Consider the following 27,435-nt stretch of genomic DNA (forward strand, 5'->3'; position numbering starts at 1 on the left):
GAATGACACCGACACGCGTAAGTAACACCATTGACCATGGGGGAGAAAAGGAGGAGAGGAGACAGTAATTCTAGGAAGTGGGGAAGGGATGGAATTCTGAGAATGCTGATGATGTCACCGATTTCAAAAAAGGGTTCAAATGGCTCCGAGCACTATGGGACTTAACATCTGAGGTCATCAGTCCCCTAGAACTTAGAACTACTTAAACCTAACTAACCTAAGGACATCACACACATCCATGCCCGAAGCAGGATTCGAACCTGCGAGCGTAGCGGTCGCGCGGTTCCAGACTTAAGCGCCTAGAACCGCTCGGCCACACAGGCCGGCCCGATTTCAAAAATGCTGATGCTGATGTCAGCGACTTTTTGCCAGGAACTCGCAGTAATCGTCTACTACAATGCACATACAGTACATTCGTACAGTACCATAGTATTTTTAAACAATATGTTGTGTATATATGAGGTAGTCTTTGATTAAAAACTCATCATTAGTACTTTTTATTGTGCTTAAAGTTATGCGTAATGATACTCAGGCAAAGGAACTGTTCAGAGAGGGACATCGTAACAAGAACCCACCTTTGCAATGGATGTTTTCTTGTCTTGTTGTAAAGCGTCAAGTGACGACGACTTTCAAACAGAGGCAACACAATCGTCGTAGAACTCGCACAAATCAAGCTTCCGAAGTTATTGTTCTCCTTTCTATTTCAAAAAATCACGAGCACTCAACAACGTGAAGAGGAGACTGCCATCCTGAAACTCGTAAGCAATTTCACTTTTAACAGTTATCTTGTATGGGCGTCGTGCGATATAGTCGATACTGATTCCTTGTAGTCTGCTATTGTCGTTTACTAGCATACGACGACTTAACCCTTTACTGCTAGCTCTCCATATGGTGTTCCGGTGACCGTCTGACGTAGTCCGCCTTTGATGTCGGTATTTGCGTTTATTGCCTCGTCCGTGTCCTCGTGAATTCGAACGTTTAAATATGTGTTCTAGGACACTATCAAATTGGTAGCAAAGAGCTTACTCAAAATGTAATAGATAAGTAACACTGTTGGAGTGACAATTAATGGACATATGAAACAGCTGTTAACATTCCAACAAGTGAAACAGCTGTAACTTCAACAGCAAAGGCAACAACAAGCGAAAAAACAACAACAAAAACAAGAAGAGCAGAAGCAGAGGCAGCAGCAACACAAAGAATTCCTTCTCCATGGCCAAAGATGTAATAATACGGATCCCAAATGTCAAAGTGCCTTCTCGCTGGTGCAATCAATCTTAGGCGTCAAGGCCGCGGATGTGAAAGGTCTCATTCGATGCTGTAACATGTCGTTCAAATTTAAAAGAGCATTATTTTCCAGGTAAGTAGCGAGACACTTAATCGTCAGACTGGCTCCCGATAGCGAAGTTGGAGCCAAAACATTGGGATTATGAGATCCAGTCCTTAGCGATGTTATTAAAATGGCAAAGGAATTTGAAATGGCATCCTCGGTGCAACAAGCATTCCGTGGTGATTCAGTAACACAAATCGCAGTAAGCCAGCGTAGTACCCAACGTTCATTATGTTGCGGGGTTGGTGTGTCAAACCCGGGAATGCAGATGGCTGAGCTGCAGCCGGACCCACTGGCCGGATTTTGTCAGGAGGCCGAGCAGGTGCTAGAGCGTCAAGGGGCAGTGCAGAGTCATACAGCGGTAGTCGGTAACATTTGTTTATTCGGATAATTTACAGTACTCGATGGGTGAAGCATATTGTCGGCGTGCTGTCCGCATGGTGTCCCTTGAGACCAGCCGGCTCAGCAGACTCCTGGTATGCCAACACTGCTGCTGCTGTCATCAAGGCCGCTCTGCTGGAAGTCGGCCGCGCTCTCCTGGTCGCCCCCTGCAGATGCGTTGCAACTTGCGCCACGCTGCTGCCCGCCATTCTGGAGACTGCTACAGTCCCTAGTCCTCGGTACCCTCTGCCCCATTTGGGCTGTTCTGTCCGACCATGGTATGAAGGTGGGTGTACCGGTCGCACGTGGCCCTCTGGCCGACACTGCTCCCAGGACAGGACCGGACTCTAACCCGCACGTCCGTGGATGCTGTGCCGCAACTTGCCGCTAGTGGTGCCTGCCGGATCTCAACATCGTAAAATATATACATTGTCCCAGATTGTCTAATGTGTGTGTGATATTCGGAATCGGATATGATCCCGAAATGATTTTCGCATTCAGAAACATATAATCACAAAGAAACCTATATTTCCTAGTACCATTCACTGACTTCTTGGTACGAGAACTACATTGCTTGAATATGGACTATTGCTATGGTCTATGATTCCATCCCGTAGTTGTTGTTCTATAAACTCCTCTAGTAGCGGTGACATATGACGTGCTACCCTATATGGTTTCCTAAACACTGGTGTATTATTCTCTGTTGGTATATGATGCTTCATAATCGGTATTGCCAGTAACCTACCCTCCGTTCCGAATAAATCGCTAAATGTCAACAAAAATTCCTCCAACGCGACCCTTTCGTCTCCCTCCAAATGCTGTAATTTTCCCCTTAATTGCATTACATCGACGTTTTGCTTATGGCTCCTCCATATCGAGGTCATCTTATCAAAACCTCAAACGTGGCCAATAACAACCCTTTCGACAAGCTAAAATCCGCTCTGCCAAAGTTATCTATACTTACAGGAACTCTATAATCTCCTTCTACATAACATGCGTGAGCTAAACTCCTGCGCAAAAAAATGTGCGCATTATCCAACTCCTCATTACTCAAGAGTGGCTCCACCATGTACAATGTCTGCTTTGACAAGTCCATATTTATTGAAACCCAAACTACCTTCCCTGTACCTGCCGGTATGATATCCTGCTGATGGGCCTTTAATTAATCCGTTCGCAGTTTAGCTGACCTCACCTTCATGTTAAGTGCGCCTTGCGCCATTCGTCCATTTGCAACTGTTTCCCCCATGCGAAACATTGTTCCACCGAGTTCCACTATCTATCTTCGCACGATGTTTGTCAAGGAATTCCAGTCCGAGAATCACCGAATACCCCTCCCCTACACATGGTAACACCTGTACCTGGTCACTAAACTGCGATCACGAATTGAAGTACCACCGTACCCAGTGACTCCAGTTTATTATCTCCCATCCCACGTAACCTGTATCGTGGTCGCTCTAGCCTTGTCCTACTAACCAGGTCCAGACCAATATAACTGACACGTGTGTTCCCTCGCGTTCACCAAGCATAATAAATAGCATTCCGCATGTACACCCACAAGCGCATTACCTAGTTTCACTGAGACCGCCTTCCGATGGTTGAAGCAATCCCATTCCCGTTCAACGGTTGCTGCCGCCGAGGTTCCCCCATACTTTTACTCCTGCAGTTCACTGTCCGATGACACATTTTCCCACATGAGTATCACCGCAACTGGCGCTGACACTGCCTCCTAATGTGCCCTGCCTGCCCTCAACCAAAACACTTAATTTCCGCTGCCAGGACTCTAGGCTCCACCCTTAGCTTCGTCGCATTATCTACCTCCTCTAAGTATGTGGCAATCCTTAGAGCCGCCGCAAGATCACTGGGATTCTCCATTCTCACCCGGCGCTACATCTCCGGCGGTACTTCCCGCAAAAACACATCTAACGCCCTGTTCTCGGCCTCTTGTAAAAGCACTTTATTAGTCTCCCAATTTAGTGACAGTTCGAACGTTTGTACATTCAGTTTAGAATCCTGTCTGAGAAAACCTCCACAGTCACATTTCTCCTCATAACTAACGCACTTACTTTTTCACGAAGAAACGTGATACTACTCTGTTTTTGATACCTCTGGCGTAACCCAGCCTCAAGCTCTGAAAACGTCCCCACATTGTTAAACGTTTCATGGTACAATATGTACGAATTGGCCTCCCCTATTAAGCGTAACTTCGCCACTCTCAGCATTACAACATCCGACCACCCATCGGCCTCAGCCATTTTGGTAATGGCATTAAAGAATACCGACACATTCTCCGATGCTTTACCCGAAAAGGGGTTAATCAACATCACGATTTTCGGGTCAAACGGTCTATGACACTCCACGACCTGTAATTTACTTTCACTCGATGTCCCTTCTCCTACTCGCAGTACCTCAAATTTCCCTGTTAATTCTTCATATTTATCTTTGTCACTTATCCTCACCTCTGACAATACCCGAATTTGCTCTGTTAGCGCAGCTACAGCTTCCGCTGTAGTCACTGCCGCAGTCTCCACTGTTTGCCGTGTTTCCATCATTCTTGCTTATTGCTCCACCGTTGCCATTATCTTCACTCTGATACTCCTTAAACTTTGTTCTTGCGGCGAATCATCGTCCAGCTACATTCTCAACAATTGCGCGCCAAATGACCAAATCTCTTACAAATAAAACAATTCTGTGGCACCCACTTTGTAAATGCTAATCCGTGGCCTGAAAGGTTACAAAAATTACATCGCTTAGGCGCTATGTTACCATTTCCCCTGAATCCAGATAAATCTACAGGCCCCTCTGGCCTTACAAAAGACACCTCTCTGAGGTCCATCCTAATTAACAAAAACATAAACCATAAATCAATCGTCACTCAGCCCTGCACAACGTGCTCATGCGCAGGTGAACAATTCTGCTTTCCTCCCTATATTGGTATGGACGAACACCTCCTGAACGACAAGACGGAACAAGAAGTGCACGACCACCCAACACGAACGCAACCAAACACCTCAACTACCCCTTTACACAGACACACCTAAACACTAATTGCTCGACATAAGATGTGGGAGTGGAAATCCGGTACCAGCATTGTAACCGGCACCACTCTTGTCACCACTGCTGCGGGGTCGGTGTGTCGAACCCAGGACTCCAGATGGCCGAGCTAAAGCCGGGACCTACCACGCTGTATTTTGTCAGAAGACCGAGCAAGTGCAAGAGCGTCAATGGGCAGTGGTATTCGGTAACATTTGTTTATTCCAATAGTTTACAATACTCGATCAGTACTCAATGGGTGAAGCGTAGTGTCGGGGTGCCGTCCGCATGGTGTCCGTGACACCAGCCGGCGCAGCAGACTCCTAGTATGCCAACACTGCTGCTGCTGTCATCAAGGCCGCTCTGCTGCAAGTCGGCCGCGGTCTCCTGGTCGCCGTCTGCCGATCCGTTGCAACTTGCGCCACGCTGCTGCCCGCAATTCTGGAGACCACTACAGTCCCTGGTCCTCGCCGCCCTCCTCCCCGATTGGCCTGCTCTGTCCGGCCATGGGATGAAGGTGGGTGTACTGGTCACTCGTGGCTCTCGGGCCGCCACTGCTCCCCCGGACTCGAACCCGCGCCCTCATGGATACTGTGCTGCAACTTGCCGCTAGTGGTGCATGCCGGATCTCAACACCCGCTGCCGTCTCTGGTGCTGCTGCAGCGCTGCTGCGCCTCCCGCAGTGTACGCCTCGCCCGGACCTGGCGATTTAATTATTTTCAACGCATTCAGCTGCTTCACAACCCCAGAGATGTCTATCACTATATCCTCCATACGGGAATCTGTGCGAGACTCAAACAGCGGTATGTTTGTACGATCCTCCTGCGTGAAAGATTTCCCAAATGCTAAATTTAAAATTTCAACTTTCGTTTTGCTGTCTTCCGTTGCCAGGCCAAACTGATCAGTGAGTGACTGGATGGAAGCCTTCGACCCGCTTACCGATTTTATGTAAGACCAGAATTTCCTTGGGTTTCCAGCAAGATCTTTCAGGCAGGGACACAATCCCGTTTTTGTCGTGTCCGTCAGATGCAACCCACAATGTACGATATAGTCAAAAAGATTTTGACCATTTGGAAGCCCTTCGAAAGTATCGTCCATTTCCGCTGGTTGACAGGCGACCACAGTGGTCCACATTAAGAAAGAAAAATTGTTCTTTATGTATATGTGGCGATTTTAAGGCAACTCTTAACGCCTTATCAGATTTAGATGTCAACCCTCTTCCGTGTCCACAAGAATTACTGCTCACACTAACAGGTAGTCAATTCTTCTCAAAACTGGCTAAGCGGTCACTTATTTACAGTAACTGGTGAACGCGGAAACAAGGAATACACTGCCACGTAACACCCACTTTGAGTTACATCAGTGCAACAGGCCTCCATTTGGTGCAGCTGGCACCAACGTTACATTTTAACGAAAATCAGAGCAGATCATCCTGTACAAATTACTTGGATGACAATGTTGTAACAGGACTGACATTGGAGCAAAACAAAGCAGATCCGCAACCACTGTTCGAGAGATTAAAAAGTTATTTGCACTACTGTTTCTTGCTACTTAGCTGTAAGAACCTAGGTTATATTATAAGCAGCAACGAATTAAAGCTCAAGGGTGAGCATGTAGACGGCATACTTCACATTCCTATCTCTACAAGTTCTGAGGAGCTTCAGTCATTCATAGTTAAAATAAACTTTTTTTTATTAGATCCATTACAGATGGTCTGTGAAAGACAGAGGCTGTAAAAACTGTGTTTGTTTCTAAACAACTTTTCTGCTACCAATCAAGATTTTCTTTTACTTATATTATGCACGACGCTTTTATGGAAATGCTTCCCATTTTCGAGTGCATTTTCTGTGAGGTACGCCATTTATTCGTGATGTTTTCGATGTGTGAGGTGCTGATTTCTTCCGTTGTTTTTACTGTCATATAAGCAAGCACACGCCAATTTACATAGATGATACACATTTTTATAGGCTTAATCCACAGAGCAGCGATAAGCCAACACACACGAAAGCAACACGTCAGAAACAGTGCAGGAAATCCCTTTGGAAAAGCAGAGAAAAATTTCCATGTTTTTCACCGACTAACTAACAGTCATAAAATTGATTTGTCATGAGAACTGGATACATATTCATATTAATACGAATATAAAATATTAAATCAAAACCAGGAAAGTGAATGAATGAATTTAAGCAGACGTTTCGACGGGATACATAAATAAAAAACAGTAAAACATGGAAGCAAGCACAACCGTAAACATATATTTCCAAATAATGGCCTAGATTATTAAGATAAATACACTCTGTATCCTGTGTGGACGATTATCTTTGTTGTCTACATATTAAAACAGCTTTGTAACTGTGTGTTTATGTACTTTTGCTCTTTTCAGTGTGAACTGTATACAGAAAATAGTGTGTAATGTTTATTATGTACGACTTTCTGCACAAGTGGAACACAAGAAAAGTAGAAGTTCTTCTAGATTTGCCACTAAGTCTATATAAAAATTGATGATCAGTTAAAAATGGCACTTGTTTTCATGTATTGAAGTAAATACAACAGAATTGTGGAACATCTCACATATAGCAAACATGAAGAATAAATGACATAGCACACGTAAATATACTCCAGAATGAGAGTCGTTTCCCGAAACGCGTCATGAAAAACATAGATCACAGAGAGCCGTGACTGGCACCAGGAAATATCTTAAAAGGTAAACACATTCTAAAATTAGCTATCAAGCGAAGTTCACTCCAAAGTCAGTCAAAAAAGTGTACCCAATAAACCAGCAGTGCAAAAAAGGAGTTTAGTTTGCACGGTCAGAAGCAAATGCCTATGCTCTCCCTTGACTGCGTATGGGCCCGGACTTTGACACACAGCAAACCGTACGACAATAAACGCAGACATTGCAGTCGTTTCCTATCGTTGCTCCCGAAGTAATCAAAGCCATCGCTCACCGTCAATTACTTCGCAGAGTATTGTCGTCGGTTCAGTGTCGGTAGCCGAAGAAATTACCCGAAGGAAAAGACCCAGGTTGCAAGATGTTTTTGTTGTTCTCATATCACCCTAACGTATTGGACGGTGTCTTGTTGCTGGCTACCCACGAATCGGAAAGCTGGATCGTCACTTCCCTTCAGTCTGGCTCCGGATCTTCTAGATGCTTTATGGGGCACACTGGAGGCTTTTTCGAATGGAAAGATTGGTTCGACGTTAAGTTTAATTTTCAAAATCGTCCTGGCCAGCAGACTTCATCTCCTACGTCCCAATCCGGCTCAACTCATCATCCTCCATCCTCTGCAGGTTGACAGCTGGTGACCTAACCCTTCAAGGTAGAGGTAGCCCAGCGCCCGAAGCGATGATATTGTCAGGACACACTTGGCTATTGTCTGCAATGATTAGCTCCCAGGGACACTGTCAACCTTATATATAGAGGCTAAGGTCAAACAACGGATACACAATCGGAATGCTTAAATATTGAGGCGTTGGACTATGTGGAATGGAAAATTAGGACGTAACAAAGTGACGATAGACACTGGAATATATTAATGCTCTGTAGAACTTTATTTTCTCGACTTCCGGTTTTGATCTTTATATTGTACCACTTTCGAGTAGTCCTGAAAACTTTCATAAATTTGGTAAATATATATGCATTGTAAATCTCCTATCATATATAATGTATATTTCTTTATAATATTTACGACATTCCTCAGAACCACCTGGAAATGACTCATTATTTAGACCGAAACAGGTAGATGAAAGACTAAACTTCTACACAGCCGCTTTAGCGGTTATTCGCTAATCAAACGAACAGTAGTGGCATCAGCACATTGAGAAACTAATAACAGGAATGAATGCCAGAATCCAACCCAAAGTCCGAAAAATAGGTTGACAATAGGCTGTCATGCTCCAGAAGGCAAAGTTAAAACGCTTTGCGCAAAGTTGCACACACATTACTTCTTCTCAGGCTCTCTGGTTCCTCCTATCACTGACAAATCCTTCACAGCCTTATCTCTCATTCACTGTCTGTCTAATCACGTGGCATCCCTTGTTCGGCAGTTTTAATCGTTTGCCCCCACTCTGTCCTCCAGAGCGCTGAATTTCACCTCCTAGCCGGCCGGAGTGGCCGTGCGGTTCTAGGCGCTGCAGTCTGGAACCGCGAGGTCGCTACGGTCGCAGGTTCGAATCCTACCTCGGGCATGGATGTGTGTGATGTCCTTAGGTTAGCTAGGTTTAACTAGTTCTAAGTTCTAGGGGACTAATAACCTCAGAAGTTGAGTCCCATAGTGCTCAGAGCCATTTCCTTAGGTTAGTTAGGTTTAAGTGGTTCTAACAAGGGAACCTCCCCATCGCACCCCCCTCGGATTTAGTTATAAGTTGGCACAGTGGATAGGCCTTGAAAAACTGAACACAGTTCAGTCGAGAAAATAGGAGGAAGTTGTGTGGAACTATGAAAATAAAGTAAGCAAAATATACAAACTGAGTAGTCCATGAGCAAGATAGGCAATATCAAGGACAGTATGAGCTCAGGAGCGCCGTGGTTCCCTGGTTAGCGTGAGCAGCTGCTGAACGAGAGATCCCTGGTTCAAGTCTTCCCTCGATTGAAAAGTTTAATTTTTTATTTTCAGACAATTATTATCTGCCCGTCCGTCCGTCCGATGCGAGGTAACCGCGCCTTATATCCGGCAAGGTAGAAGAATCTTTTTACCCATTCGCCAAGTGTACAAGTTAGGTGAGTCGACAACATATTCCTGTCATGTGACGCACATGCTGTCACCAGTGTCGTATAGAATATATCAGACGTGTTTTCCTGTGGAGGAATCGGTTGACCTATGACCCTGCGTTCAAATGTTTTCGGTTCCTATTGGAGAGGCACGTCCTTTCGTCTACAAATCGCACGGTTTTGCGGTGCGGTCGCAAAACACAGACACTAAACTTATTACAGTGAACAGAGACGTCAATGAACGAACGGACAGATCACAAGTTTAAAAAAAAAGTAAAGTTTTCACTCGAGGGAAGACTTGAACCACGGATCTCTCGTTCAGCAGCTGCTCACGCTAACCAGGGAACCACGGTGCTCCTGAGCTCATACTGTCCTTGATATTACCTATCTTGCTCATGGACTACTCAGTTTGTATATTTTGCTTATTTTGTTTTCATAGTTCCACACAACTTCCTCCTATTTTCTCGATTGAACTGTGTTCAGTTTTTCAAGGCCTATCCACTGTGCCAACTTAAAACTAAATCTGAGGGGGGTGCGATGGGGATGTTCCCTTGTAAGTTCTAGGGGACTGATGACCTCAGCTGTTAAGTCCCGTAGTGCTCAGAGCCATTTGAACCATTTTTTTCACCTCTTACCATATTTGGCAGTGGCCGGTTCAGTTTGCAATTGCACCCAATGAACTGACAACTCCTACCATTCTTTCTGACATGGGAATTTCTACATCGCTTTTACCTTACCTCCTAATTGTGTCATCCCCAGCACTGACTTCGCTGTATTATCTCGTAAAACACCGTTCCTACAAGTGTTATTCAGCATTCTGTAATTGTCAAGAGGGTTACAAACCAGTAACAAATCCAGCTGTCTGTACGCAGAGTGCCTGTAAGCCTTCGCTCAAATGCCCCAGACGTTTTGGCTCGGCGATGGCCCTCTGCTGTCAGTCAGTCTTTAAACAGGAAAACCTTTTCAGAACGAAGAAAACACTTCAGGTAAACTCTAATTGACTGGCTTTCGTGAAACTCTCGCTATGTCTGGATGCAGTTTTAGTGGAGCCCTCTTGTCCTGAGCGTCTGGCTGTAAAATATTGCAGTACTTAAAAAATAACTATTGACGGGTGTACCATTTGACCATGAATAACCACTAACAGGAATTCTTTATACGCTGTAAGTGGTGTAAAGAGTAATAAGTACTTTTAGCTAGGGTTATTAAAATACGGAATGGTTTTGATCATCATACAGAGAAGATCTTCATTAAATATCACTTCTCTCACTGCGTGAGACACTACAGGGACGTATAAAATGCAACATAGTATACTGGTACAAAGTATAGTCATATAGCGACCACTTATTACCTAGGCAAGAGGCGAAATATCGGTGAAGATTGTTTCTTCTATCACAAGGATTAGAGACGGCTGCAGCCAGACTGGGCTATAAGAACCCAGTACAACGTTTTATACGAAAACGTGGTGACTGGCTGAGATTTCTTCAAACAGTCCTCACGAAATTTAATTCGTCTACGATAGAAGAAACTTACAAAACCCGCTTTCGACCTGTGCTTGCATGGAGTCCATCTTAACTTGGTAGGGAGTTAGCCAAGACCACAAATAAGAAGAGTGTCATGACTGTCTCGTTTAGAAAAAGCGAGAGCATAGTGGACACGCTCACCAAACTTCGCTGTCAAACGCTACACAAAATGTAGCATATACTACTAGAAAGTTTGCTGTTAAATATCCGATAGCGTACGTTCTGAGAGGTGTCGGGCAACATTTAACTTCCTCTTACACACCTCTGACGTGAGAGTCAAGTTAATTAAAACTCGTAAACTGTTTTATGACACTTATTGTTCCTAGATACTATTCGAAACTGAAAGAGGAAGGAGGGAGATTATAGTGCTATTAGAGGTAAACCATACCGCACAACGTAAGGTGCCATGCACAAGTAGGTGTACAGAACGTTACATATCGATCATTAGTACGTAGATATCAGTGATCTGTTCAGCTCCTCAGAGTAGTTTCAACTTATCAGTTACTTAACCGATTCATAATTAGTGAAATAATTTCTTGTTTGAAATCACTGGTATTAAAAACTTATTGCTAAATATAAAAGCCGCGTGTGGGTTTCCAGTTCATGAATGGATCGCCATTACGCTGCTCTGTACCATGTGTAATCAGCTCACATAATAAATATTGCATCCTGTAACGTCGCCCGAACGACGCACAGGAGCCGCTTTATTCGCGTACATTCAAAGGAATACCGCAATTTGTGAAGTGACGTGTAGCAAGCCGGCCACTGGCTAACGATGCAAGTTGTCTGTGCTGCCAGTCCTGTCAAAACAAGGGCCTGCCGTAGGCAGCGAGACTCGCCAATCACGCCGCAGTGCCAATTGTCGGACAGCGCCAATTACTGACGGCAGTAACAGTCGCTGACGCCTTCTTTTCCCATAGCGCAAAACTCCGCCACGCGAATGCCAACTTTCACATGTTCAGCCTCCAGTCAGAGTGTACTATTCCTTTGCCGACAGCGTAAACGACCTCAGCAGCCAAAAAAGAAATTAGTAATTCCAGTGCTCGTTCGGTGAGTACGATGTAAATCTTTCGCTATCCAAAGTCGATTTATTGCGTCTGTTTCGAGACCTCGCTTTCACCCAGATTAGTTCCCAACATAAGTGAAACTTATTTACTGAAAGCAGAGTCTTAGACTTCCTGCGATATGTACTGTTGGTGCATAGTTTTATATAACAGAATTAAAACTAACGTAAACATTTTTTCATTGAGGATGCATATAAGCGTGTAGCTGTGATTTTCGTTCCCATGTATACGGCTACGTATCTTGGTACGGACTCCGTGAGGTACAGGATGTCTGATCGCCCAACCATCGCCCGTAATTCACGAATATGATTATTCACTGCATCCACGATGGGCGCGTCTCGTTCTATGGCGTCGAAGATATATTGAGTAGGATTGAGAATATGGGCCCTAGGAAAGCAGAGAAGCACTTTCATGTCCACAAAAGTAATTCTCAGATCATTACAAAATTATTCGAAGTTGCTGTGCTGGTGCACTGTTTTTCTGAAGAGAAGGTTGCAGTGTGACATTTTGTAGTCGCCGAAAAGTTGATTCCCCTATCATTTATCAATGAGAGTCGATGCAGCCGTATCAGGAGCCCGTTTCGTGTCCCGTACATGTGCGCCAAAATGAATCACACCATGGTGATACATTTCGAAGTGAATGTTATGGTACGTTGGCTAGCTGAAAGTGTAAGTTGTCTTGGAGAAGCAGAAGAAGCGGGAGGCAGAAAACATACTGGGAAGAAAGAAAATTGCCTGAACGATCCCTATGTATACCTAAAGGGTTCAAACGAAACAAATCCATACATAAAGACTTAACAATAGCAGCAAAAAAATTAATAGCACCTGTGTAATTAATTTAAGAAGGGAACAGTTCTCTAATTCGATATTCCATGGCAGCGTGAACACGACGAAGGTCAAAAACAGTAAGGAGTTCATGGTATAGTAGTTCTAATCTAAAACTAAACTACGCTGGAGCAGGCATCGGAGGGCCTTACTGTATCGACCGACCGCCGTGTCATTCTCACTCAGCCCATAAGCTTCATGGAGGGACATGTGGGTAATACACCGCTCTCCTGGCCTTTGTGTTTTCCTAACCCGGCGTAGCAATATTCATTAAAGCAGAAATGAAGGTAGACTACATCGGTAAAGGGATCTGAAACATGGAGAACGTTTAGTAGCGGAAGAGTTAATGAACTAAAATAGTGTAGAGAATAGTATCAAAATAAAGGGACGAAATACCTATCGTTTTAGGCGATAGGACATTAGTTGTTTTTTGAAGATAGACATGTCAGTCATTTCCCTAACACTGTTAAAGAAATAATTCAAGAATGTGGTTTTTCCTACGGGAAAGAATATAGAAAATGGGACTATGTGGTGGAGAGGGAAAGAAAGGCTTTACTTCCGATGCGAGCAAGTGCAACTGGTAAAGTTGAAGAAATCTACTGCTGGAAAAAAAATGCAATTCCTTAAAAAAAAAAGATTTTATTGACAAGTGAGGTGACAGGTAGAGCATCATTGCAGCAGTATATGAGAACAAATGTAGGCAAAATGAAAGACATCTGCCGGCCGGAGTGGCCGAGCGGTTCTAAACGCTTCAGTCTGGAACCTGGCGACCGCTACGATCGCCGGTTCGAATCCTGCCTCGGCATGGATGTGTGTGATGTCCTTAAGTTAGTTAGGTTTAAGTAGTTCTAAGTTCTGGGGGTCTGATGACATCATCTGTTAAGTCCCGTAGTGCTCAGAGCCATTTGAACCATTTGAAAGACATATATGTCACGCTAAATGAAGCCCAAAAACGTGCGACAATATACATTGTATCATCCTCTGGGGTTAATGCAGGAGTGTATTATCGCATCCAAACGATTGTAAAGATGCCGAATGGCATCCCTGATAGATTGTCCAACGCAAATGGCGCCTTTTGTTGCAAATCGGCAGTGCTACTTGCAGATCCAGGAGAATGAGTAAGTTTCTGCGTCATCTTGCCTACACATGTTCAATTGGCAACACATTTCGTGATCATGCTTTCCAGGGCAGTTATTGTACACCACGAAGAGCACGTTGCACCACACCAGTCATAGGTGGACGCACGTTGTTCTGCTGAAAGAGCACAGCACCTGCCTGTCTAAGATACTGCAATAGCACGGGGTTATCAACGAGTAAAATTTAGCGGGCACTACTGTCTTTACCCTGCAGACACACAAGATGTGATCGCTAGTTGTACTGACGGCCTCCTACACCATGAAGCCTAGGATGGGACCTGTGTGTCGTGAGCGAATGCACTCTAAAACAACATGCAGCTCATTAGATCTAAGCCACATACGTGTAAGTCCATCACTCACATACAGATAGAACATACTCGCATCAGTGAAGACGACGGAGTGCGATTCCACTCTCCAGTCAACTCTTACACGTCAACAGAGTAGCCATGCTTGGCGGTGTCCTGGTGTCAGTGGTAACTAGGCCAGAGGCACGCGTCATCTTAATTCTGACGCAAGCAGACTGGTCCCCGTGGTATCTGATGACAAAAAAGTTCCAACATGTGCCCAGTTTTCTTCCCTGGATGATGTTCGGTCAACCACCGCTTCTCGCAGAATGCGTCGATCTAGACATCTATCTTTACCACGTGGACGTCCAGAACCTAGTCTACAGGTGTGGGAATATTCCACAGACCATTACTGAATGCAGTAACATGCCCCCGATACAATGTGCCAAGTATGTACAGAAAACCGCCGATAAATCCATCCAGTTTCTGCCAGGCTCACAAGCGACCCCGTTCAAGTGGCTAAAGTTGTTCAACAGGAGTGCGTACTCGCCTTGAGGCATGGCTTTACACTAAAATGAGTACTGCTAACACTGTCCAACTCAAAATTCAGAACTTACAGAGTCAAAACCGAGGGAGCACAGTCTGATCGCTGATACCATCACAAACGAATCATATGACAACTTGTTATCTTCAATAATAATGTTTGCAATATACCATATATGTGATTAATTCCTGATTCAGTGTATAAGATAGAGCCTACACCAAACATTCCTTTCAATTTTGCCTTTTACGATAAGGAGGAGTTATTGGTATCCGTGGACTATCTCTGTTTGCGCTTGATAACGACCGTTATTATCGAAGACAAATATTTTTTAATCGGATTTGGCTTTATACTAACATACAGGGCTGTTTAGATTATTTCTGTGTCTGGGAATGATCAGTTTCACCGAAGCAGGTAGGAAAATAAACTGATTCATCTTAGAAATTGTTGTTTTCAGATGACCTTCTTTAAGTATTTGACAGCTCTGAAGCACTGCATATCAAAAATATCAAACATTCTGTTGACATCAAAGTCGACGACTTGAGCGCAGAATGAAGTACAGGACGCTCGGAGGCTTTTTTGAATGAACCAGCTAGACATTTACTCAAAGGAATACATAGAAATTTTTGAATACATCATAATGGAGAGGAAATGAGCTGTAATGCAGATAAGAATCCATCATTTCGCCGCTCTGTTATCGGGTTCGGCACGGTCTTTCGACTTGACTATGTAATCATCAATCGATCACAGAAATCAGCCCACTGAAAAAAGAGCTCGATGCTTTGCACCTAAAATTGGGAGATTCATAGAGCGCTTAGTAACTGTTGAGAGATTTTAGTTGGATGACACGATGTATCGGTCTCTAGGAATACAGGATGGTTGTAAATAAACTTTCCTCACTCATGGGACCCCTGTGGAAAACGAGTGATCGTAGCACAATGAAACCTTATGGGAACATGTTTAAGGACATTCGAAAGAGAAATAACGAATGATCCATTGAAAGAAACACATTTTAATTTCCACATGACAAAGTAACATTTGTTAACTGCGCTCGATGTTTATGTCCGAAGTTGCAAACGTTGCTCAACGTGATGAGCACCTTCATCCACAGTAGCTTGGAACCCCAACACAGACTGCTCCACAGTCTCCTGAAACATCTCAGTTGCGATGATGGCTATCACCCTCGCTATGTTCATCTTCAAACGCCAACGTGTGTTGTGTTCCTGTGAGAAACCCTGTCCTTCAGGTGATCCCACCGTCAGAAATCACACGAGTTCAAATCTGGTGATCTTGGTGGCTACGCAGTTTGGAACGATCCGCCAATGATACGGTTTGCTCCAAATGCAGCCGAGTGACCTCACGAGCAGTGTGAGGTCGTCGCGTCGGTACTCGTGAAGAGCAGCAGCACTGTTGCTGCTGTTTTCATAGAACAGCTTTAAGAATAAAGCATTGCTCACCTTGTCCAGCACCACGTCGACTGTCTGAAGCTGTAATACTCACCTATTCGTGTTTTTTAACCCTGTATCTCGAAACCAATACCGGCGCCTAACGGCAAGTCATTACACTAACATTATTATCAATGCTAATCCTATAGACCACAATCTGAATATCATTCCTATAAAGTTGGGTACCCATGCGGTAAGTAGTTTTCCGTCTATACTGACTCAAATAGCGAAAGTTTACTTATTTCCACTCTGTGTATTTATATACATCCACTGAATCGTTTTTTTCGTCTTTAAGATGGTGCATCATGCTTTACTGTAAATACTGTGTGTGGAGCTTCATATACTCTGAACAATGCCATATTGTTCTTTGTGAGCGCTGCCGGGCGGACATGACGTCTTTTCCGGCAGGGTGCGGAATTTCGTTTGCTCCGTCTCGGCGTACGGATGCCACCACGTTCCTCCTGCGTGCCGTCAGTTCAGTGCCAGCAGGGTTCTGTGCTACTGTGCGCGTAAACAAAACGACACGTCGACCCCAATCAGTCATCTCTGCTCTCTTTGCAGTACGTCTTGTCACTTCCTCGAGATCCAAAAAGCATTTGACCCAGTAGGAAATCTTTCGAAACCGTCTTCGCTGGTCACCGGGGTGAATTCGAAGCGGGATTCTTCACTGAAGACAGTTCTACTCCAATCAATAAGGTTCTAGGCCACTGACGTGTCTGCAGACATCCCAGACAGCGAGGGTTAGCAACCGAACTGTCGTCCGCCATACGACCCCAGAACCAGGAGTGATGGTCTGAGGTGCCCTTTTTTTTCATAGCAAGACTCGTTTGGTTGTCATTCGCGTGACCCTTACAGCTCAGCGGTTCTTCGACTATAATTTTTCTCCTCGTTTTGTTGCCCTTGGTGACAAGCTATCCTGGGATTACATTTCAGTAAGATATTGCCCGCCCGCTCACCGCGAGTGTTTCTACCGCTTGTCTTTATGCTGACCAAATCCTACCTTGGCCAGCGTGATCGGCGGGCCTTTCCCCAATTGAGAACATTTGAGGCGTTATGAGCAGAGCCCTCCAACCTTCTCGGGATTTTGACAATCCAACGCTCCAACCGGACAGTATTTGGCATGATATACTTCAGGAGAACATTCAACAACTCTGTCAGTCAGTGCCAACCCGAATAACTGCTTGCTTAAGGGCCAATTGTGGACGAACCCGGTATTGACTTGCTCAATTTGTGAAGTTGTTTCTCTTAAAAAAATCATAGAATATTTCCGAAATTGTAATCATGAAATTCTATTTCACATCACATCTACTGATTTCGGTTCCATTTGGATAATTCCTTCGTGGTTCGCCTTTTTGTTCCTCTTTTCTTTGTCTTAGAGTTTATAACATTAGATCTTTAAATATTTCGAAGTGCGAGAGATGTTGACAACTTGTTCTAAATATTCAGAGAAGTAAAATTAAGTGTATTACATAACGCTCCTGTCTCTACAATATCAATGGGTCACAAATGGAATCAGTCAATTCGCATAAATTCTGGGAGAGAGTTTGTAAGGATATGAAATGGAATGATCAACACGCTCAGTCGCAGGTAAGGCAGGTGACAGACCTCCGTTCATTGGCAGGATACTGGGCAGACACAGTGAGCCTAAAAAGGAAACAGATTACAAATCACTATTTCGTTCATCTTGCAATGTTGCTCAAGTTTGTGGAACCCATACTATATAAAAGTAATGAGGAAAGTGTTTAGGCTCAAACAAACACATTTACACCACAATCCCGTGGAGGATCACTTAGGGTCTCAAATTTCAGCTTCGATATTCGCTTACCTGCAGATCTCTCCAGTCGTCCATTAGAAAGGCCACTGCGTGTACCAAGCCGGATTCCAACTTTTCCTGCCGCAGCGCCAGTCGATACCAGTATAGACGGAGCACTTTGTATGTGAAGTTGCATTTTGTGAAGCTGTTTGTGTAATGAAACGTGAGTGGATCGGCGATTCGTAATCTACCCTGATAATGCCTTATACTAGCTGAGATGAAGTTACGACGAAATATTGTTCCTAAGCATGGTATTAATGTATGAGAAGGTGGCGTATTTGATTTTTTATGAAATTTATTATACTGCAAAAGTATTATCATAGGTTCAAATGGATACTGTTATAACACAATTATGATTCTAGCGATGATAATGACGAGCACATCACAGCAGAGCGGCAGTGATATAGCAAATTCGAGAAGACGCGATCAAAGCACTGAAAGTGAATTCCAACCTTCTGCTGATGAGAAGTTTAAAGTCGGAAGTGTCGGCACGGTGTTTCATGATAACACAATGGAGAACACATACTGATCAGCCAGAGCATTATGATTACCGACCTACTATCGATATAAATGCGTCCAAGCAATAGCAGCGTCACATGGCGAGGAAGAACTGCTAATCAGACACATGCACGGTGCATGTAGTATCGGTGAATGTGCTGTCCGTGTTGACACGGCTCGGCACTAGCATTTCGGAAACTGCACAACTTGTCGGGTTTTTGAGGAGTGCTGTATTGAGTGTCTTCAGTACTTGGCGAAACCAAGGTGAAGCCACGTCCAGACGTCGTGGGGTTGGCCGGCCACCCTGTCATGATATGCGCATTGACTTCATCGGCCAATGCTTAAACTCTTTGAATCGTCTCTTTTCCATCGTCCTTATCTCTTCGTGCTTGGAGCATAACTATACGGCGTGATGTTATTCTAAACTCATTTTTCAGATTGGTAACAAATGCCATTGACGTTGTGAAGTTTGTACAAATTACAAACGTTGGACGTCGTTGGCTAGGCAGACTGGTAAAAACAGGACAGGCGGCGAGCCGCGGCGGAACTAGTATCAAACTTTAATGCTGGGCAGGGTTCAAGTGAGTGTCTGAACACACAGTGCACCACATACTCCTAACGATGGGCTTCCGTAGCCGACAACCCATGTATGTGCCAATGTTAATACCACGACATCGGCAACTACGACTGAAAAGGGTACGTGACCGTCGGCATTGGACGTTGACGCAGAGGCAGAGAGTTTCCTTGTCTGATGAATCCTGATACCTTCCTCAGTGTGCCGATGGGACTCCTCTGTCTTCCAGGGGAATAGCTCCTTGATACCTGTACTGCTGATCAGAGATAAGCTGGCGGCGGCTCCATCATGGTCTAGGGAACGTACACGTGGGCATCCACGGGTCCAGTGGAGCTTGTGTAAGGCGCCATAACGGCCAAGGAGTATCGTACACCGGTTGCAGACCACGTACACCCCTTCATAACAATCATGGTTCCTGACGGAAGTTGCACTCTTCAGCAAGATAATGCCAAGAGTGTGATAGAGCGGTTCAAGGAATTCAGTGACGAGGTCCAATTGGCGTGCTGGCCCCCAAGTCGTCAGATCAGAACCCGGTCGAACATATCTAGGATGTGATTGAACGTAACGACAGAGCTCATCGGCACCCTTCCCGGAATTTACGGGAATTTTGTTACCTGTGTGTGAATATATGGTGCCAATTCCATTGAGCGACGTACGAAGGCCTCAGCGCTTCCATGCCACGACGCGTCGCCGATGTTATCCGTGCCAAAGGTGAACATACCGTCTATTAGGTAGGTGGCTATAGTGCTCTGGCCGATTAGTGTAACGATGATTATCACATCAGAGGTTACAACACATATGACAAGTTCCTGATAAGATACTCTAAACGGAAGTCTGTAAGCAATATTAGAAACGTACTATAATGCAAAGAAAAGAGAAGGCAATACCGTTTTTAGAGGAAAGTGTACGCTGCAGTGCAGTATTACCAAGCAACGTGTAATGGCGAAGCTTAACAAAGCACGAGAATGTGGTTCATCCGTTCATTATTGGCATTGGACGTAGCTTGGAATCTCGGTTGTACAAACTTCACAACGTCAATGGCATTTGTTACCAATCTGAAAAATGAGTTTAGAATAACATCACGCCGTATAGTTATGCTCCAAGCACGAAGAGATAAGGACGATGGAAAAGAGACGATTCAAAGAGTTTAAGCATTGGCCGATGAAGTCAATGCGCATATCATGACAGGAAACACCCATATAGGTTGTGTAAGGATTTGTGAATAGACTCTGTTCAAATGTGCGTTTTCTTCCGAAAGAACTCTGTCTATGAAAGGGGAGAGAAACGCCGTCTCCACTTTTTAATCAGTTAACACTGCTACACACAGCTACACGATTGATGATACTACATGAAAGGACCGTCGATTGTCAGGCACACTCCATATATGGTTTAAAGAATCAACTATAAAGTTTCGACACTGTGCGGCTAGGGAAACAGAAAAACGGTGCCCTCAAAATGCCTTCGCATAAGTAAGTGTAAGTGGGAAGATGACGAAACATCATCCGAAGACGTTTTATTCTGTCAATTTTGAAACCACATTTGCTGACGAAGTCACTAGTACACCTACTTTGTGACTCGAAGAAGTGCTGCGGGAAGTCTCTGGTGAAAAGATGTAGTTTTAAAAATCGTTCTACTTAAAACTACAAAATATACCCAAACTCGGGATGCGTATTTCTTCAGGCAACATAAAATATATGGCAAGGGAATAACAGAAGTTCATACACTACGTATCAGGTACATGAATCCAAATTTTCGTGTCATTCATTATCATTTGCAGTCAACTATTTGCGGAAGTACATAGACCAATGCTCCGCTAATCGTGGCAGAACGGTGGCAACTATATTGGTGAACCTACGTACAATTTCAGAAGTGTCCACCGATTTTGTCGAATGTGCTGTTATGACAAGTGGTCATCTAGCTTTTCTTCACTGTGAGTCTTTTATCATTCTTGTCGTTTCGGGCATTTTGTTGAACGACCTTACTTGAATTTACATTCAAGATAGCTGTATTAGGTTGGGCCTCTACAGAGGCATCTTCAGTGACATCTAGAGCATGGCTACAGAGTCTTCTAGAAGAACGACGCGCGCCAGCATATTGAGAGGTACGTGATGGTACTGCAACAAAAATTTCGTACATATATGTTCGTTAGAAGGCAAATACTTTAATTGAAAGAGGAGATATTGAACGTTCATAAAGAAGAGTGCCACGAATGAATACAGATTTATTTAATTCAAGGTGGCGCACCACAGAAATGTTGAAGAACCTGAATTAGTTGACTCTTGAAGACAGATGCAAATTATACTTATGACGCTAACTTAAAGATTTGAAAGAAAGCCAGTATAAAGTGAACAGTCTAGATATACTCTTCAGTTCCCAAAGTATTGCTCCCTCTGAGATCGTGGAAGCAAGATTAAGCTAATTATTGTAGCACATACAAAGGCGTTTAAGCAACCGTTCTTCCTGTGCTTTATACGTAGTTGGAATGGGAATAATCTTTACACGCTAAGTATGTTCTACCATTCTCTTTGCAGTGGTGTACGTAGATGTAAATATAAAATCTTGACTACAGTAAGCAGGACGAAATCAAGATAGGTTGTTGTAGTTACGGGGAGATGACGCTTGCACAAGACAGTATAGCAGGGAAGCAGCAGTAAACCAGTCCTCGGACTGAAGACCACAACAAATCACAGTATTTTACCGTGCCACCGCGTAGGATGTAGCGGATGTACCTCTATTCGGGGTTAAATCGCCGATGTAGAGCCAGGTGCTGTGTGGAGTGACATGTCGACGTCAGAAAAAAATGGTTCAAATGGCTCTGAGCACTATGGGACCTAACTTCTGAGGTCATCAGTCCCCTAGAACTGAGAACTACTTAAACCTAAAGCCCGAGGCAGGATTCGAACCTGGGACCGTAGCGGTCGCGCGGCTACAGACTGTAGCACCTAGAACCACTCGGCCACCCCGGCCGGCTCGACGTCCGAGCTCGCAGTCGCCTGTAGCGAACTATAACAGCTCGGGCAATAACCAGTGAGCAGCACAAGCGTTCAAGACAAACCGCTCATTGTGGAGAACACTGTTCGTAAGTGCGCGACTGTGCACGAGGTACAGAGATTACAAGGAGCGGAACGTATATCGTTACTGGACGATATAGACATAGGAAATGTCACATGTATTGATGAGTCATAGTATATAATGGTGCACGTCTATGGCAGTGTGCAAGTATGTCGATAACCTCAAAACACGTTCAGTCAACTCGGGTAATAGCGCAATGCCATGACAGTTGGTAGAGCGATTCTAGTGCGATGGTACGTTTAGTGGAGATCAATGGAGCCTCTGTATCGTTTCTCAACGAAGTACGGTACAGAACCGTACTGTCCGATCACGTGAAAACGTTTGTTTCTCTACAGTAACCCACCCGTGAGTGACTTGTAGAACAACTGTCTTTCTCCCAAGCGCGGCACGTCGCGATCGTTAAAAACACGAAAGGTGATGCTAAACGGCACTAAGTATATTTCTGATTCAACGGCTCATCACCATATTTTAAAACAATGACAAGTTTTTCACGATTTATCGGCCAACAACATTTCTTAGAATGCTAAGAGATTTTCATTTGTAAGTAAAACCTCACCGATGCTCATCTGTTCTTCAGTTAATCTTCAAACATATTTTAACTGATTTCTAAAACTAGTCCAGAGACAATATACGTTTGACAAGACCTGAAATTTGTGTCGTTTCTTCCTTTCATAATTATATAACACGAGACTACAAGCACTCACCTCCGCAGCAAAATCAGGCAAGTAAAAAAAAAGAAGCACTGTATGAGATGGAACTATGTGAATCACATAGAAACATTCATTTTTTTGTGCCTTTCTAAGGATTATTAAAATGATGATTAGCATTAAACGTCCTCAAAATGAAACAAAAATTGTGCTGTCAGATGTCAGGAACTCACAGAAGCTGAGAAGGCTCAGACACTGATCTTTGTGCTCGATAAACAGACTTCTACCCCGTAAAACTATAGTACATTAACTGCGGAAATATTAACCTCTCAACCAAGTTTAATAATCGTTATTGATCTTTGTAGACAACACTTGGATCTCCACTAATAATGAATGTTCTCTTAATTTTGCACTTAACCTACATCTTTTGAGTAGCATTTTTAGATGGCGCCAAACGTAACGCTACCACCCGACGAAGTGATCACCAGCGATGGTTTATTAGATCCTAATGGAGTAGAACTTAACTTAGGACACAGGTGAACATATGGTTCTCAGAAAACGTCGATGTTACATATTTGCTCCTCACCTCATAAATTCTACTGCTGAAAATTTTTGACACCAGGAAGATTCCGCCCTCCTGGTCAATGGTTACCCCTCTTCATAAACCAACTGTCTCTGTCACACATACAGATTACCAGTAAGAGTGTATTGTCATAAAACTAAATAATAATCATAGTATACGTTACACATTTCGACTAACAGCCTTGCTTTTATTCTGGAAACTTGTGTGAATAAGCAAACTAACTGTGTTGTCTCCAGTGTTTTACACACGTTGGGGAATCGGTTACATAAGCAATTGATTCTTTAATTCAGCTTCACTTGATTATTCCACAGAATACCCGTCGTGCTGATGATATGATGTGGGCTAATAGACGTTATACTAAATCCCTTGTTGCAAGAATAGTGTCTATTTATAGCATCTAATTTACATTACAGAAAACATCTAACACAAGTTTCTACTTCGTTTAGAGAGGTAAGCATGAGAACTCACTTATCTAGACGTTACGGTTCAGTTTAAATTTGTATCTAAAAATAATAAATAAAAAAAACTGATACAGAATCGCTGAATCTCTAGATGATATCGTAGTTACAAGCACTGAATCCTGTCTCAACTACTGAAACATGCTTTCCTTGTTTCTTCCACTCATGCCACTCATTTATCCTGTCACAATTATGTTTATAAGTATTTTAAGCCACGTCAGTCATGTCATTTCTAAACAGTTGTGTATCCCTTGAGCAGACAGCTACAGCGACGCATTTAGCCTGCCCCGGGTACTACGCACTTGCGCGCTTGCAACTGTCTTGTTGCCATTTGTCTGGCGTGCCATCTGGTCCCCAGAGTGTGTAACATAACACTGCTACCCCCTGCGGAGAAGCGTTGTTCCACTTACTTAAACAAATTACAAACTAGCGAGAACGTAGTATGACGTTCCTACAAAGAACTGAAAATGTTACTGTACTACATTTCCGTGTACTCGCACGTTCTCATCTGATGTACTGTATGGTCATGATTAAACTTTCGCTACTTGAGACAGTGTAGACGGAAAACTATTTACCATATGGGTACCCAAAGTTGTAGAAATGGGGTTCAGACTGTCCACTGCAGGATCTGCATTGTTCGTAGCGTTAGTGCAACATTTAATGTAAAAAACAGGTAATTGAGCGAAAAATGTGAGAATGTAGCAGTAATCGCATTAATACATACTGTGCACAAACGTGGAAGCGCTTTTCTGAAAAGATATTGGTACCAATGTTTGCAAAGAAAAAACTGAACTTCTAAATTTAGTACGATATACATCACAGAAAACAATCGTAAGCTTACGAAGATGCTCAATAACATACCTTTTCTCACTTAAATACACAATGAAATTAGAAAAGAAAAGATTGTTTTTCAGCGAGAATACTGTCGTTAAATTTCTCAGGAGCACAAATTCAGCTAGTAGCTGACGCTATAGTATGATTTTTAAGCGGCGTTATTGAGCGAAGGTCGAGCCGTGGTTAGCACAATGAACTCGCATTCGGTAGGACGATAGTTGAAATCCTTGTCCGGCCGTTTGGATTTCGATTTGCCGTGCTTTCCCTAAATCGAGTAATGCAAATGGTGGCGTGTTTGCTTTGAAAGGACAAGCAGATTTCCTTCCCCAGCGTTTCCCAATGTCAGATTGTTCTCCCTTCTGCAATGGCCCCGTTGTCAACGGAACGTCAAAAATTAATCTTCCTTCCCTTCATTTTTCCTTATCGGACACTCTAATTTATCACTGTAAGCACTGGGAGAACAACACGAACAGTAAAATGTTCGAAACTAGAATTTTGAATCAGACCTATGTGCCATATGCTGTCCCTCACACTGCCTGACAAAAACAGTAAGGCAAACAGAAGGCGAGGAGGAAACGATATGAAACTTCACTGTTTGAGAGGGTATATTATGTTATTTCCGTTACAATATCGAGTCATATTTACAAAGAACTTGGCAGTAAGAGCCCAAATATCAGTACGACTTTGCACCGCCTCGGGCCTAGATACAAGCACTGATTCAGTTTTGTAGTGTCTCATAAAATCGTTGTATACTCTTATGAGACGATTTGGCCTACAATTGCTGTAACTCGTTCTCGATATCCGGATATGAACAGTGGGACGCAGTTGACCTCCGATCTCATCCCACACATTTTCCATCGGGGACAGATCTTGGTAGCCGCAGGAGTATCTCTGCATCATACAGAACATTCTTAGAGACAGGTGCCTTGCGTTGACGACAAGTGGCCTGTTGAAAATGGTACCATGATACTGTTATACGAGAGGTAACACGTTAGAAAACGGAATTTCAGTCATGTACCATTGTGCCTTCACGCTACCTCAATCACTATCTGTCATGACGTGAGGTCATTTCTGACAGGTGCTCACACCATGGCACACCTTGTGCCATGGTGCGCCTCTCCAAAACATTGGATGAAGGTGACTTCTCCCCAGATCGCTGCCATACTGGCCAGTGGTGGTCATCCAGGGCAGTACAGAACCGTGATTCAGCGCTGTATATAGCGCGTCTCCTTTCAGCAGCAGCCGATGCTTCTCAGTCTCGGTGCCGGTCGCGGTAGCCGTGCGGTTCTAGGCGCCAGTCCGAAACTGCGCGACTGCTACGGTCGCAGGTTCAAATACTGCCTCGGGCATGGGTGTGTGTGATGTCCTTAGGTTAGTTAGGTTTAAGTAGTTCTAAGTTCTAGGGGACTGATGACCTTAGAAGTTAAGTCCCATAGTGCTCAGAGCCATTTTTCTCAGTCTCGGCGCCACCCCAAACGCACAGTTTGTGTTGAGGTGTTATAGGGAGCCTATGCATGGGACCAGAATTCCCTAGTTTTGGTAGTGCTAGTCTCCAAACGATGTTGGATGACAGAGACTGTTACACCGATGCCATAACTTGTTCTCGGATGGCAGGAGCCTTTGTGACGGGGCGACGATGTGGTTCGTGCACAATGTGGTGATTCTCCCTAGTGGTGGTCAGACATGGTCGACCAGAACCGTGACGACGAGTACGTCTGTCTTTACGTTCCCAGGTTCTCCAACATCGGGGCGTCGTCATATCCGAATGCACCCAAATTTGGATATTGCTTGCTTCGACCAGACAGCTAACTGTAGGCTCACAATGAGGCTTCTTTCAAATACTGTCAGTTGTCGCTAACGTTACCTAACACGTCTATGTGGCATCTTCATGTCTTTAACAATGGTCACTCAATATCTGACGCTGTTCAGGTCCCATATGTAACCCATCAGGTTTGGTAACAACACTGAACGCGAGAACCACTAATTCACTCTGGTCGCTGACATATCTGTCACAGAAAACTGCAACAAAATCATTTGTGTACCCGACTATTCTGTGTACGTGTGCGAAGTTACGTTGACATCCGACCATGTGTTCTGGCTGCTTTGCTTTCTCTACCAGGCGCTGTATATAAATACGCGTAATAAATGCAAGGAATTAGTAGGTGAATTTATGACACTTTCTGCACTTTGTGCCATAGATGAATATGCAGCGTCAGTTTATCACACTCAAAACATCGAAAAATTTTGGAGACCTCTCAGCACTTGAAAAATACGACACGCTCGGTCGTTGAAACAATTCAAGTGACTCCCCAAAAGCACACCATTATCCATATAAACAATTTTCGATAACGTTCTCAGAAAATTATTTTTCATTCAGTATCACTTGGAATTTCATTTTTTCCTATTCCTTTGTCGTTGTTGAAGTGTTATATTTCTTCGATTCTGTACAAACTGGCAAATGAAAGTTACGTTCTGTCTTAGCTGGGATGTGTAGCTCTCCTATCGTGAAATACGTTCTAAAATTCTACAACTAAAGGTAATTAGTTTTAAAAATACTTTATTCTAAATTTCTCTCAAATCGGAATACATCAAGGACGCACATGTCCGGGGTAAGGAGATTCCGCCCCCCGCCCTCCCTCAACCCCCCCAAAAAAAGTCTCTCAAGGGGAAAAAGACGTACAGTGTATTCA

This window comes from Schistocerca cancellata, chromosome 4, assembly GCF_023864275.1.
Source record: "Schistocerca cancellata isolate TAMUIC-IGC-003103 chromosome 4, iqSchCanc2.1, whole genome shotgun sequence".
NCBI classification, from domain to species: Eukaryota; Metazoa; Arthropoda; class Insecta; order Orthoptera; family Acrididae; genus Schistocerca; species Schistocerca cancellata.